We start from the raw sequence: 15355 nt of genomic DNA on the forward strand, positions 1-15355 counted from the left end.
TAGTACTTCAGTGGTATTTACCAATAAATGTGATTAAGTGTTATTATTGAATCTAACCTACAGTGGTTTGGTTTCCCGGGATAACGCGAGTTATGGTTAAAATCCGGGGATGGCCCATTAAAATTATGAAATCAGCGTAATAGAAATGAATTATCAAAAACTTGTAAGATACGCATTAATTCAATCTGTACATACTGTGCTATGCAAAAAGTGTGAGATAATATTCAGCAAGTTGATCGAGGTGGTCGGGCGAGGAGGCGCGCGGCGTTATCACCGCTCGAGCTCGCGGCCGCGGCTCCCGCCTGCAATGTGTCTCCCGTGACAAACGAGCGCCGGACGTTATCTAAATGTATGCAGTGCACAGCTTTATCTCTCCGCTTCCGGGGGCGTGTTTACTGCACCCTGGCGGCTGGCCAACTGGCCTTCTTTCCGAACTTTAAAGTGTATCGTTAAATGCACGTATTATTTTTACGTTCGCCAATAATTCACTCTCGCAATTGTTGCGATTCTCAACAAAAACACGCTACACTTTGTGCAGTGCTCGCGTTGTTTTTTTTTTTTAAACAAAGTAATTAATCGCGCAGCGCTTCCAGCGGCCAGCGCGCGATACAAATGTAGACATTTGATCCTCAAGCTTTAACATTACAAATTCCACAATGTATTTTAAAACGCATATAAACTGGAATCTGAAATAAATCACGAAACACGGAAAGTACAGTTTAGTCATAGTGTTTGTTAGGAACAAAGCGAGCATTACGTTACGGAGCCGGGCCGCCGCTAAATACAGTCGAATCGGAACTTCCTCGTCCAGTACCTGGCCGCGTGGCCGTTCTGAGAAATATGAATGTTTATAATCGATAGATGTGTAGAGATGCCGGTTTCCATGACACAAAAACGAAAGAAGCGACTGACGGACGGACGGAACCAGTTGGCATGGCGTTGCATCGGGCATTTATCGCGAGTTGGCGCTCCACGCCCGTCCTCAGCTATTTGACATTGCGCAAGGTCAGTGCTCCTAATATAAAGATGCAAAAAACTATACTACCGCCAAACAATATGCGAGGCGCGTCGCGCTCGGCGCTCGCCGGTGCATGCGAAGCGACCACTTTCGATTGTGTCGCATTTTAAAAATGCCTTGTAGGTACACAGCGAATTCCCCGACTAGGACCCTTTGTCTTGAGAACGGATGTACCGAAACACAGCTAGGAATATTATAATGAGTAATGGAAGGACACAGTTAACCGTCGCCAGAGACACGAGTGGACGAAACAACCATGAGCAGGGAAATTAACAATAAACCCTTAACTATTACATTCTCGGGTCGTCTGCCGTAGAGTAAGAGGAACTCAAACATGGTTTACGGGACAAAACTATTTATTTGTTCTTTTATAAGCGTGTTTACCTACCACTGATTTTGTAGCATAATAAACAAATATGGCATAGATAGCTTCAAATTTAATATGCGGAGGAAAACAATTATAAACCTAATAATTAAAAACAACGTCATCAAGTGTTTATTTACGTATGTATTATATTGTTATGTGACTGCAAAATTGTAACAAGGATAAATATGATGAAAAACACCCGCAAAACCACATAAGAAGTCCTCGTGCACGTACCTAACATTGAGTAATTTGTTGTTACAGTAAAGGCTATGGCGATAACTAGCTATGAATGAAGTCTCTAGCCGAAACCATTCTGCAAATACACGCTGGATTTGCCTTATGCAATGTATTAGTCATTTGTTTACAAGAACCCATCCTGAAATAATGTCAGACGAGAAGAAGTACCTTAGCTTGCATAGGAAAACGCTCGGGTATACGGTAGTGGTGCGGTGTGGTGTTATGCCAGCGGTAGGTGTAAGTCGTAAATCGGCCATTGCTGTAACACGGCACACACGAAATTTCGGTGTTGCAAACGCGAATATTGGGCAAGAGCGGCGGTGCCGGCGCCATTGTCAGCCTCTGGCGAAACCAACGCGACCTTCCTACTCGGATTGGGCAGTCCAAACCTGATTGTGTGAGTATGTGACCGCGTTCGAATTAAATCAACCAGTTTCTACAAATATACTTACTCAATTTAGGACCTTAGTGGAATGTCGCTTTACATAGACCCTTATCTTTATCCTCCAATCAGCTTAAGTCAGACCTGATTTGTCAATGATTGTGTAAAACCACAATACAGGACACAATTTTTGAAATATCGTTTAAACTCGTTAAAAAAGTCTTCAATTAATTCTTCTAAAGAAAATCCATAAGATTCAGGACTTCATATTGATGCTTGTATACTGGCAAGTTAATGAAGACAAAGAAAACCTTGAATGGATGTTGCCAATTGCCAAATTGTTGTTGATGTAGGTAGCACGAAACGTAATTTTTGTATGCGTGCGAATATCGAGAGTTGATTTTTGAATGCGATTTGAGCACGCGTTGCGTCACATGCGGACTGTGCCAGTGCAGTATGAACCGTACAAAGTATAGTCCTTAGCTCCACAAAACACAAATAAGCATAGATCATCCTCGCCATCCTGCCAACGGAATTCGTGTGTCTTCGAGGTCTCAAGGGCCGACAAGCCATTAGGCACCAATCCACCGATCTCGACAATTCAATCAAAAATTAAATAACTTTTAAGTGGGACGTGTCGTGCCAAGCCATTAATCTACGTATCCGTTTACTGGTTGCGAGATCACGATCAACGGACAGGATATGATAATATATATGTAAATAACTAATATCACAAATAAGTAATAAAAGCCAGTTTAATCAACACTTTATTATCTTCTAGTTGGTACGACTGATAAGTTAGTAAATTACTCCATAAATAGGTTGCAGCAATGCACAATCCTCATTCGCATCGCGATGGCCGCAGGAAGACCATTAAACGAATGATTCTTAATTAATGTTGCTCGAGACGTAACAGAACGCAGAAGAAGCCATTGAAGTACGAGAGGTAAACATAGAGATGTCAATGTGACATTTGCAAACGAAATGGAAATTAAAATGATGGCGGTGTGTATTTTGCAGCGCGCTGCATCGCGATAAGGTGCGCGCGTGTGTGTCTAACGCGTCGGCGCAGCGCGCGTGTGTGCGTGCGGTGCGCGGGAGTGTGCGCGAGGTGATCGTCCCGTTTCAAGGGCAGTGCAGCGCTAGCGCTCGCCTCGTATTAATAGTTGGCGACTATTTTCGCCTCGCCGACCGCTGGGGGACCGGAACGTTATTATTGACATTCGCGAACATCCAAAATGGATTTACTACCTTACATCACGAGACCACGCGGTGGCGGCGAGCGGTGACTCGCCACTTGCAAGGGTGCCGAGCCCGGTATCCTAATGCCGACATTTTAATATTTGTTTTAAATTATTCAAATAAAGTGTCTTATTTAACTATTAAATATTATTTGTAGATATTAGCAAAAGCAAATATTATCGTATGAAGCTCATATCGTCTTGCTAGAAAAATGTAGAGTCGTACGCTCTGATAAGAAATACGCAACCTTAATAGAAATGTTTTGTTGCCATTTATTTATTCAATAATACAGCCACAGTAATTAAACTGTCTGTAATATTGTATTGTGTTAACTAATCCAAGGTAGTTTTATGAAATGAGCAAGTCTCTTATTATTTTACTATCGTCTGTCATTATCCCTTTTCGAATTCCAATTAGTATCAACACTGTCAGCGTTAGTTGCCGCCTCTATCGTGAGATGTGACGTCATTGTATAGATCCTAAGCAGCAGGCGACTTGACCACATAACTCGGTCATGCGATCACGGCTACAATTACAACACGATTGTGGTTTGGACTTTTTCTAAATCCAGAACGTATGATAATTCAAAAACATGTTTCTTTGTTTTGTCACGTCATGAAGCGTCGCCGTATAAGGAAGAAGCAACGCACGCCATCTGTCGTACGAAAATCGGTTGCGCAACCGTCGGCGACCCAGTTGCGCCGCGGCCGCTGCCAAACGCGCCTCGACTCCTCTACAATTACATATTTCGGTGTCGCAACAACGCGGTCGCATCCGAGTTGAACGGCCCGCGACCTTGAGTGTTGCGCAGCGCACGCCGCACGCGCCACCGAAAGCGAAAGGAGCCACTTACCATCCTGGAATTTACCATAACAAATCCCCCGTTAGCGCTCATGGTGCGTACGTGACACAAGACCTGTAGGTCCGTTATGAGTTTTCACTGAAACCACAATTAATCGGGCGTAAAGCGAGCAGTGAATCACGCCGTAGCAGCGGGCGGCGCACAGCAGCGGCGCAGGCGCTGCGCCGTGCGTCACCTTCGCGCGTTCTGTTTCACACGCGGCTTCCTGCGCACGTTTCGCAACGCATCTCGCTTCGAGTGGCGCAACCGCCGCCATCTTCCCGCTTCCGAAATACTCGGTACGCGGAATAGCGAATGTCGAATCGTGAACTCGGAAAATCCAACGCGACCCAATTCTGCGCGATGGAATCTCAGCGCTCCACTTATCCGGAAACCTCACACGCTTCTTTTACGATAGGTATAAAAACAGAAGGGGCGCCGTGTCCAGGCGGCCTACATACGCGCTCCGATGATTTCCTGGCTGTTTAAAATTATCCGCTCGTCCCCGGCGGAGCGGCAAAAGGCTCGCCCTTCACGGACCACGGCCGCCCCCGTCGGCCGCCACTCTAAATAGCATAACTCCATAACCGGGTCGATTATCACGCGGCGGGTGGGTCCCGGCTCGCTCGCTATCCTTGTGTTTATGCGCCGCGGGCCTAACCGGGTCAGTGTTAGGTCGCATAGCGCTGCATAAATAGATGCGTCGCTCCCGCCGTACCCGCTGCACCGCGCGCTCCTACGACTGGCCGATATAAAGCCATTTCGCAATGTGTTTACGCGCGCCCCACATGACCCGTGCCAAACCAACGGATTCCACAGAATAGTGGCGTTGCAAAACAGTGGGTCTCGTATCACAGAGCGGCTGCTGGACGCCGCCGCGCACCGTGGGAATATGGAACGGATAAATTTAGGCCACTAACTCTTTTTGTATACCTCACTCTCCAATATAAGTTTACGGCGTTATTTTGGGCAGTACGTTATGAAATACCGCCAAATTCTTGCGTAGTTAGAACGATGCTCAACTCTATTGGATCTGATCATTGATAGTTACTCCTGATGACCAAGAGCTTGTAACAATAGTCTCAAAGTGCAACGACAATACAAGTCGATAAATTAAGTGAAAAACGTCGTTCCGGCCTGATTGGTCCCGAGTCAGGGCCGCGTTGGGCAACACTACGTTTGATGGAAATCAGCAGGGCCTTGACCGCCGCGCGCGCCCCTCAACCCGCTTTTTATGGCCAACGTCTTAGCGACAAAATGTTCTAAACATATAATTATATGAATATACATTTCATAACAAATCGTATTCGTTATGTCAAACACAAACTGCTGTTGCTTTCTTATTAGAATGGCTAAGACTAAAGGCTAATTACATTATTCTTGCTGGGTTCTTGAACTAAGAAGACTTGCAGCGGTTGTCATACTAATTAAAATGAGCAACTTGCTTCGCCACAATCCCGATGTAGAGAAGCATTCAAACACAATCTTATTAGTGGCGAGTTGATACTCCGCGGTACATGACCTAATCGAATATTGTAACTATATTTCAATATGCATCCAGGTTATAACCGCTGCCGGATATACATCATAACCGGAAATCGATATTAGAGATGAGCGGAAGGCTAAAATTTGCGCGCTCACGCAACCAGCGCAAGCGCAACTGTTTTATACGCGGGTAATAAACCAATAACAGATTAAACTAATTAATTAATAACCTATTTAATCATTTTATACTTTAACAGGTTAAAACATTAATTGATTTTGTTGAGATATTTATTGATTCAATTCAAGATAACAAATCTACATTATCCCCATTTATGTTCAATAATCCAGAGCAACCTTTAATGTTCCTTGTTTAAAATTATTCTTCATAAAAGGTTTATCAAAAAAGATGTCGTACTCCGGCTGGAACATTTATATCATACACAAATGCTCTGACGTTCCATAAAATTCAACAAAATCGCAACAATCAGTTATTCGAATGGCTACCTGCCAATGAGTTTTAAATTGGTAGGATTCCAACAAAAGGAGAGTCTCTATTATAAACTGAAGTCATCAGGAAAACCCCTGAAAGAAGCAAGTGTCTGTTCCCACAACCATAGATCATAGAGAAGGAGAATAGACTATACATAAGACAACAGTTTTAGTTAGTAGTAACAAGTTTGTGAGCTGTGTAAATCTGTGACAGCGTCGAGTGCATGTGTATGTGTTGTTATGTATTGTAAATATTATATGTGTGTATGCGAACTGCTTGCATCCAATACATTTACATAATATTTACTTAGCTATGTACATATGTGCATGAGTCAGCCCGGGGAGGAAACGGGCACAATTATGAATAATACCTAGTATATAGATATGTACTAAGCATATAGAGCACAGCTTAGGTGTCTATGTGTGTAGTCACATACACAAGACTACATACTCTACATGTACAATTATGTTTTGACAACGGCTTATCCTGCCCACCCAAAACGTATTTTTGCAGTTATTAATTATTTCCGTTTCCGCATTAGTTTTATCATTCGAACATGCTGTCCGCCGCGGCGCCGGTAGATACGCACATGACTGTGCACTATACGACACAATCTATCACTCAGTAAACACAAAGAGTTACAAACTTGCAAGCCTTGCAACTAGAATGATTGATCCAATATGGCGTCCTGTTGCAAGGAAGTGTAGGAATTTGCGAGACGCGTTAGAGGGCGGCGGGGGGCGCGGAGTGCGCGGGGCGGGGGGTGACCTTCGCGCGTTGATGCAATGTCGCCGTGTCATTGACCACGCTGCGCCGCGCGCAAACAGTTGCAGCTACGCGCCCTCCCGCGCACCCCCCCCCACCCCGCCAGCCTGCACGCCCCCGCGCCGCACCCGCCGCTCCCAGTACACCCCCCCCTCCGGCCACGTCTATCGCTCCCCCCTACTCCCACCCTCCCCTCTACGAGTAGCGTGCAGCAAACTTTTGCCGGTTTTACGATATTCATTCGTTTTGCATTTGAAACTTTGAAATATTTTTTTTGAGGAACAGGAAAATGTTAGGGTAAGGTTCTTTACAAAAAGGTTTGATTGTGATACAACATTATAAAAAAGTCAACAAAGAACCTCGACTCAGGAAACAAAGAAATATCGAATTTTACGACCGCATCGACTGTGATGTTTCACTTCCAACCTTATCACAAAACACGACTTATTGCTAATTGCTTGTATATTGCAGCTAAAGTAGAAACTCAATTAACTGCGGTGTGTAACCTTCTAAACAATATTGTCACCTAATCAATCGATCAAGCTTTCATAACAATCGGTTAACAATGTCAACTACAAATGAGTATAAGTAACGTACATGCTTCATTACACGCATCGTGATTTATACATGTGTTTGTGAAAAACTCATTTAAAGCTAATTTATAACTCCCAATCCGATGAAAGGTTTTCTTTAAAACACAAAACGAAAAAATGAACAGGAATTTATTCGTTTACGTACAAATATGAATGCCAAATAAATAACGGTTAAAAAATTGCGAGGGACTTGTAAGTGACGATGTAAAGCATGATTTGGCCGCGATCCATCTTACGCCAAAACAATCATCATGGTATACGTCAGCGGTCGACACTTGAGCCGGAACGCGCCCTTACATTATATCAATATTAAAATAAAATGTTTTCACAGTTGCATGTGTTTACGTAAGCGGGGTGCACGAACTCCACGCCGGATCACCTTCGTCGTGTCCCAAACTATAGGTTGAGGTCATATCGGCAATAATAGTTATCGATAGCATCGGGCGACAAACAAGATGAACGACGCCTTGTACGCAGTGTGCGGTAGCATCACTAGTGTGCGCAGGAAAGTCGATAAATGTCAAAAGAGTTTTTCAAATCGGATTATTATATCGTATTGAACAAATATCTACATGTTAGTTTTGTCTGTGACATTAAAACATGGCGTAGTAATTAATTAAACATAATAAAGTTATGAGTACAGGAAAAACAAACGTCATTCTCTCGGCTCTACAAGTTCATTAATAATTGTTATAAAATACACAAAAATATCTAGTACAATACCTATTTATTTAATACAATAAAATAAAAACGAAGATGATTGTGTAATGGCGAGATAAAGACGAGCACAAGAGGTCAGCTGAGACTCGGTGAGAGCATAACATTTTTAGCGCAGTACCTAGCGCTACGACCACTGGCTACCAGAGCACAGGGGGGCGCTGTCCAGCCGCCGGCCGGAGCGCGCCGCGAGCCCGCGCTTATTCGGCAGCGGAGACTGTCAACGCGTCTTAACTGACCTTACACAATATTATCGGAGCAGTGCATTCGTATTAACCGGCCTAAATAAACAGATAGTTGAACCGTCGCTTTGTGCACTGATAACCGCATCCGCCCGCCATCGCCACCGCGCACAAAAAATATACTTAACACGATAACACTATCTCAACTTACGATTTTATTACACCTAGTTCATGTATTCCTGGTCAAAATAATGTCACTGCACACAGACGTAGAAAGTCACGTTAAGTGTTAACTGATAATCGTTGAACTTACTTTATTATTACTTGACCATCCAGTGGCTGCATGAAAGAAATTACCGAATGCGATAAGCGGTCCTTATCCAGTGTTATATGTTATAATACTAATTTAAATATATTTTGCATAATAAATATGTACTGACACCTACGTCAAATAAACGAAACACGGCAATCGTTATTCAGATAATCAGATGTTATCCTACGCGGCGGTGATGACAACGATAGGTGAGAAGTGAAACGTTTATCAAAGTAGAACTAAGTCGCTGAAATTATAATAACCTAGTGCGGAGCGACGTATGTAGAGCGTTTTCACTCTCACTGACAGCAAATATTATCAAACAGAAGTTGATAAGCAATATTATTAGACTACTGCTATACTTTTCATATATTATAACTTGTTGTCTCAAAACTAAATAATTCCACCGTCCCGCCGCGCGTAGGAGACAAAAATGCCACTTAGATAAGTAGGAACTTCCCATTTAGATAATAAATGACAGCCGGCGTGCATAGCCAGCGTTTACAAGCGTAATGATCTGCCCAAATAGAGGGAACACTGTGAACGCGGAACTGTCCCGCCACGTGAACACAAACACCAGGGAGAGACCTAAACTTAGTAATTAGATAATCAATATTTACATCGCTAAATACTGCCATAAAATGTTTCGGGTAATAAGGTTTCACATCCATTTATCTCATACATAACCCATTCAATCATACACGTGGACACGTCACTAGCAGTTTATGGCACACCTACTACGTTCTATTACGTAGTGTAGTTGTTAATGAATATGTATTACATAAACTACGCTTTGCATTTGATAGATATTTGAGAACAGATTGTTTTTACTTTTGATATAAATATTTAAGGTATTGTTGACATTTCCTGACTTTAGTACATTCATAGAAATTGTTATTAAAATGTAATTTGTACAGATGTTAAGTGGCAGTATTCGCTAATATTGGACTGCGCATGTTCCGTGTTTGTTCAACGTTTAAAATGTAACGCGCTTCCGCGATTTTATTAAAATATGTGCTTGAATAAACAAGAGTTTGACTCAATGCCGTCAACTCGATCTAAACAGTTACTACAATATTTAACAGTCAATAGTTATAAAACTTTTCGTAGTGATTGGTTAAGCTCAAGTTACATTATTTTAATTTTTGTTTTCAACACCAATAAGTTGCATAAACTACTAATGGAGAATTAATCTGTAAGTAATGTCGTCAATGTAGTACAGTTGGTCAAATATCGTCGGCGCAGGCGAAGGTTGTTTCACAATGCGCACACGCATCCATTTAACCTTAAATACCATAGATAATGGACTGAGGTTACTTTACGGACCCATATGTTTTTCTAGCAATAAACCTTTTTGTTTGTATAGAAATTGAAAAATAATTGCATCGAGTGTATTTTTTACGAAATCAACCTTCCAAAACATTATAATGATTGTGTGGTTAAAAGGACTTGAGGAGTTCATTCCGCGTAGATGTGCAAACATTATTACAAGTGTTTAAAACAAAAATTCTCAAATTAAATACGAGTCTGAATGTAGACATTAAAGTTTATAAGCTGTATGAAAAGACTTTATAATACCCCAGATAAAAAAATATGTAAATTAAAGGTTGATTGAGCTTTTAAGTTTGATATCGCTAACTGCAAAATCAGGGCGGTGATATCACTGATCGCGGTTACATTTGTTACGCAAGGAAAAGTGCTCTACTCGCGAACCGGTCGGGGCTTAAATGCATGTACAAATGACACCACGACCGTCCCCGCGCGAGTGAACGACATTCGAATGCAAATTGTAGATGCAGTGTGCGAGCTGTAAACATTGTACATATATTGTTTTGGACAAAAAAATATTACTTTTAATAGTAGGCACTTCAATAGTGCGGTAGTAGGTAGCAAGAGTCTTCCTTAGCTCATCGTACATGTGAAGACATGGTACCATGAGTTACGATAACACTGCTACACCTGCTGAATAGGATGACATGTTAGGAATCTTGTAATATGCTTACAGCACTCGTTCTTAGTAATTAGAAAGACACACTGTATGTAATCCTTGTGTAAGGGAGTTCGCACAAGCTCGACTACAATGATTGACATGTCACGTAACAGTTATGCTGGTGTAGTAAACAGTGTGTTGGCGTGGAGCCCCCGAGGGGCAGGGGTCCTCGTCCACGTGACCTCGATACAAGTGTCGCCCTCTAGCTGTTATCGCGCCGTTACGTAAGGTGCAGCGTGCCGTGCGCCGGCGCAGCGCAGAGCTGACCTTACTTAACTCAGCGCTAGTTCGCCGCATGCGCGAAACAAAATAGAATACGCCATCTTTGAATTTGCACTTTAAATATAACAAGCGCAAAACTCCAAAATAGCACTTTAGTCATCCGACACGCGCTAGCTTGCAGCTCAAGTTATTGTTATTGTAAAGTTTTATTAAACGTATCCATTTTGTTGGTTCCTAAATTTAATATGACTTCATGTCAGTACAACAGCACCAAAAAATGTAACAATGATGAGCATTATCAGAATGCTGCGCAGTATCAGTGGAATGTCACCTTGATAAAACATGCACAAAAACTCAGTTATCGTTGAACCACCTCTCCACTTTGCCCTCACCAGCCATCAATCGTAAAAGTGCACAAAACAACAGATAAAATACACGTGAAATAAATTGACAGATGAAAGTTGATACGAGAACAACATGATTACCAGCTTTGTGCCTAGTGTGCAAGCGGGCAGGGAGGAGACATAACTACATAGCGCGTCAACGCAAAATCCCGTAGCAGAGGGGGGCAAATAAGCGGGAGGACAGGGATGCGCTGGCGAGGGGCTCGCGTGCGTGTGTGTGAAGGTCAACCGGCGGCGTCATTTCCTGGTCATTGGCTGCACCGCCGCCGCCGCGCCGCGCCGCATCCGACGCGGCCGGCGCCCGCGCCTCGCCGCGCCCGCTCCGCTGCGCCCGCGACTCGCTCGCAATCTTAGACGCACGCACGCTTTCCGGTCGCACAGGAAAACTAGATGCTATTGTCAGACACACTATGGGAGGATATGACTCTCAAATATGACATGACATATTACGGCTCTCATAAAATATCAACGCTCAGAGCCCGAGAATAGCAACCCTCATGAATGATTACCTGCCTCCTTATCGAGCTTATCTCTTCCGCCTGAAAAACAACCGATAAAACTTATTGTTTCACATCATTTTGTCCACGTTTACAGTTACTTTGAGGAAATGTTCTCAGCTAAGAATCTTATCTCCCTAATTCTTTTTATCGTGAGCAAAAATAACAAATTTGCGAACTGATTAATCGTCAGTGTGTATATCAGTCGATTGACGTCAGAGTAATGTAACTCGCTAATTCTACAAAAAGCTCTGTCACTTCCTAAACACTTCTGTTTAAATAGCACGATGACTTCTTCGAAATGAACGTGGAACTAGTAAACAAGTTAATTTGATTTTTGAACAAAGACCGGTACAATTACTAGACATTTTCAGGGTAGATATACCTGAAATAGGACGACGTTCTGATCTTATAGATGAGGAACGTAGGTACAAGTTTATTTACAATACTCTATTTCTGCACTTGTTTTTGTATCTAACGTTAGAGGAAAAAAATCAAGCGAATATTCATAATAAGGGCAGCGGCGGCTGGTGGCGGCTGCAGCGGCGAGCGTGGCGTTTGTATCGCAAGAGGTTTGTGGGGTAACCCATTTATCGCGACCGCGGGATGCGCGGGCACAACCGGTTCCCCCCCCCCTCCCCCACCACACCCTGTATCAACCTAAACGTTCGCATGCTCGCATCCGGGAGCAAAACAATCCGTCTTCATCAGAAGTTTACACCAAAAGACACTCAGTTAACGCTGGCTAAGGTGCAATTTACAACGGGGACAACGTCGATAAGTTTTCTTTTCGCTTCGAAGGACGGCTAACTAGCAAAGTGAAGATGACATTCTAAGACTGCAACAGGCGTACAAGCCGACGTAACCTTGATCTTGCAGCGCAACCAGTAGGATGCGTCCAGCGCATGCGCTAAAAATAGAGTCGCCGGCGCATAAAATGCGGGTTTTTTACGCGGCGTCTTGTTAGCTTCCCATGCTCGCGAGGGATTTTTATGAGATACGTGTTCGTGGAACGTTAAATTATAAATAACAGGTAACTATGTTAGCAAGTAGCAATAACTTCACCGTTATTCTCCCTGGATGTAATCGAACTAAAGTCGTTTCCCGTTTCAATTTAGATAAAAAATATATTAATCCGAACGTATCATATCCTAGTTGGAATCTAATCGGAGCATTTCATTGATATCAAGTTGACGATATTTACGAAGTCGTGTAACCAAACAAAGAGGAGAGCTGTATGATACGGCGACATTTAGTCTGACATGAACCAGAGCTGCCGTGAGCCCTGATAACATCGGCCGTATCAATATAACATCATGACACGTCATCACTCACCTTCCATGATGCTACAGACTAAAAACATCTAAAACTTAAACGTATTTTAAAATTAAAAAGAAGTCGAATATAATATATAATTTTATTTCCGCTGCACTCAAGTTCAAAAACGAGAATACCTGTTTCAGTTTATTACATATTTCAAAGTTTATAGCTGTATATAGAATCAAGCTAAGGTTTGTAAGATCGCGTATATTGAGCCGTTGAACCTGTAATTGCATTCAGTTTGTCCATTAGAGAGCAACATTGAGTGGGCGTGAGCCTCGGATGGTCGCACCTCACTAAAACAAGCGCACCTAAGTCGCTGTGCAGGGTTGGCAAACATTACGATGTTAACCTAACGAATTGATATCATTTTCTTGTTAGGTAGTCTTAGACACTCATAATTTGTTTACTCTATCATTTTTGTAAGAAAAATATTTATTCATTTTCTCCGGCATGGTCGCCGTGCTGTAAGCAACACACGTGTCAGTACGCAGGGTCAATGACCGCGTAGATAAGCTGCGCGAAAATACGTACCAGTTAGATAATATTAGAAAATGGCGAATCGCGCCAACGCTCGGCCATACACTAGCGATGTTTAAAAATATATACATATGTAACACGTTTATCATGATAACCACCCAGTCCAGTTCAAGTTCGAGAATTCTAATTAATTTGTATAAATATTTAGATTTCGCTGTTGTAGGTAAATAAAAAACGTGTCGCTTAAAACAACTATCTATAAAATGTATAACTTTTCCTGCCGCTTTCCTCATTCTATATCTAAATCAACATTAACTTTTACTCTAGCCAGCCAAAAGGGACTTTACATGTGTGATAATATAGAATTTATAAAAGAAATTAATCGTACCTTTGCAATGTCAGACACAATGTAGTCATGACAGTTAGTGCCTACCAAGTATAACGACAATGTTTCTGTGGTCGCTTATCATTGCTCAGCATTATCCCCAACTCCGTCTAGAAACCATACGACAAGAGTTTGTGGTCATCGTTTGATCACGCACTTGTCGCGTCACGCAACATAAATTCCATGAATGAGACGACTATACCAAAACACACGGAGCCGTTGTAAAACATTCAATTGAGAATTATTTATATGTAACTTATCACGAGAAGTATTGTGAAAGATTACAGCGATAAATTACACGCAAATCTAAGCCACATCCATTGATAATAATACTTTACATCTGATCTGATCTGTTGTTCAATGTTAGTTATAAAACGTTATTATAAACAAGTAGAATAAGATTGTAATGCTCCGCCCTATAAATTAAAGCAAGCCGCTAAGAATCAGAACGAGCCGATTTATAGAGCCAGTCAGATAGGAGGCGGCAGTGTATGTAACGTTATGTAGCGAAAACTAAATCATTTCCCGAGAAATGGGGTAATCACACGGACAAACAACTGTTTTATTAGGCAGCCCAGATGAGTTTTATGGCATCGACGACGGGTTGAAACTTTTAGATCAGAATCACCAACCAGCTCTGACGCTCCAGACAAACATATAATTTTATCTCAAGAACTTTGCTTTGATGTTATATAAGTGTTTAAAGAATCTATTAATTCATAGAGCCGGAAAATCCAGAAAGGGTGACATTAAATAGAAAGAGTTTGGGTAGACTCTGAAGCTCTCGGATGAGGAAAACGAATCGGCGAGTGTACCGGCCGGCGCGGCCGCAGGCATTCGGGTCAAGGCGCCGATACCCGCGCCTGACGCAATCACAGCACTATCAGTGTTATCGACGCCGACTCCGAACCGCGCAGCGCTGCCGCTGCCCAGCGCCGCGCGACCTGCCCCTCTAGGGACTTCACCTCAACCTGACTTAGCTGATTTATCCAAATAAATTTAGATGATGATTAGTGATTTTTTATTCTGGTACCTACCTAATAAGAAATAAATACCTTCAACTATTTTACAAATGTTACATTACAAAAACAATACAAAAATCATCTTTTTAATCGTTATAATCACGTATTGCTACACTCCTACTGATACCATATCGGTTTTGTAACTATTGCACTGCTCAAAGGAAATGTGTTACAATATTTTTGCAACAACATTGAACAAAGAAATACTTTTTTACCCACTTTTACCGCGGCAAGTTGGCAGTAAACCAGTATTTCAGGTTTGACAACTCATTTGATTGATTGGTTCAGCAGAGCCTAGCTCTGCTCGGCCGGGATACAGGACGTGCAGCTGTTCCTATCCTGTCTCTACGAAGAAAAATACAATAAAATATTGTTATCAAAATACTAGAGTTAGTTTTGACAA

The 15355-nt window shown here is 42.3% G+C and overlaps 1 protein-coding gene across 8 annotated transcripts in view; it reads left to right on the forward strand.

Moving 5' to 3' along the window:
• The window catches only part of LOC113493682 (ecdysone-induced protein 74EF), a 159990-nt gene that overhangs the window by 142956 nt on the left and 1679 nt on the right, over positions 1-15355 (forward strand). The gene's annotated exons all lie outside the window — the stretch shown is intronic.

This window comes from Trichoplusia ni, chromosome 5, assembly GCF_003590095.1.
Source record: "Trichoplusia ni isolate ovarian cell line Hi5 chromosome 5, tn1, whole genome shotgun sequence".
Lineage (NCBI taxonomy): Eukaryota > Metazoa > Arthropoda > Insecta > Lepidoptera > Noctuidae > Trichoplusia > Trichoplusia ni.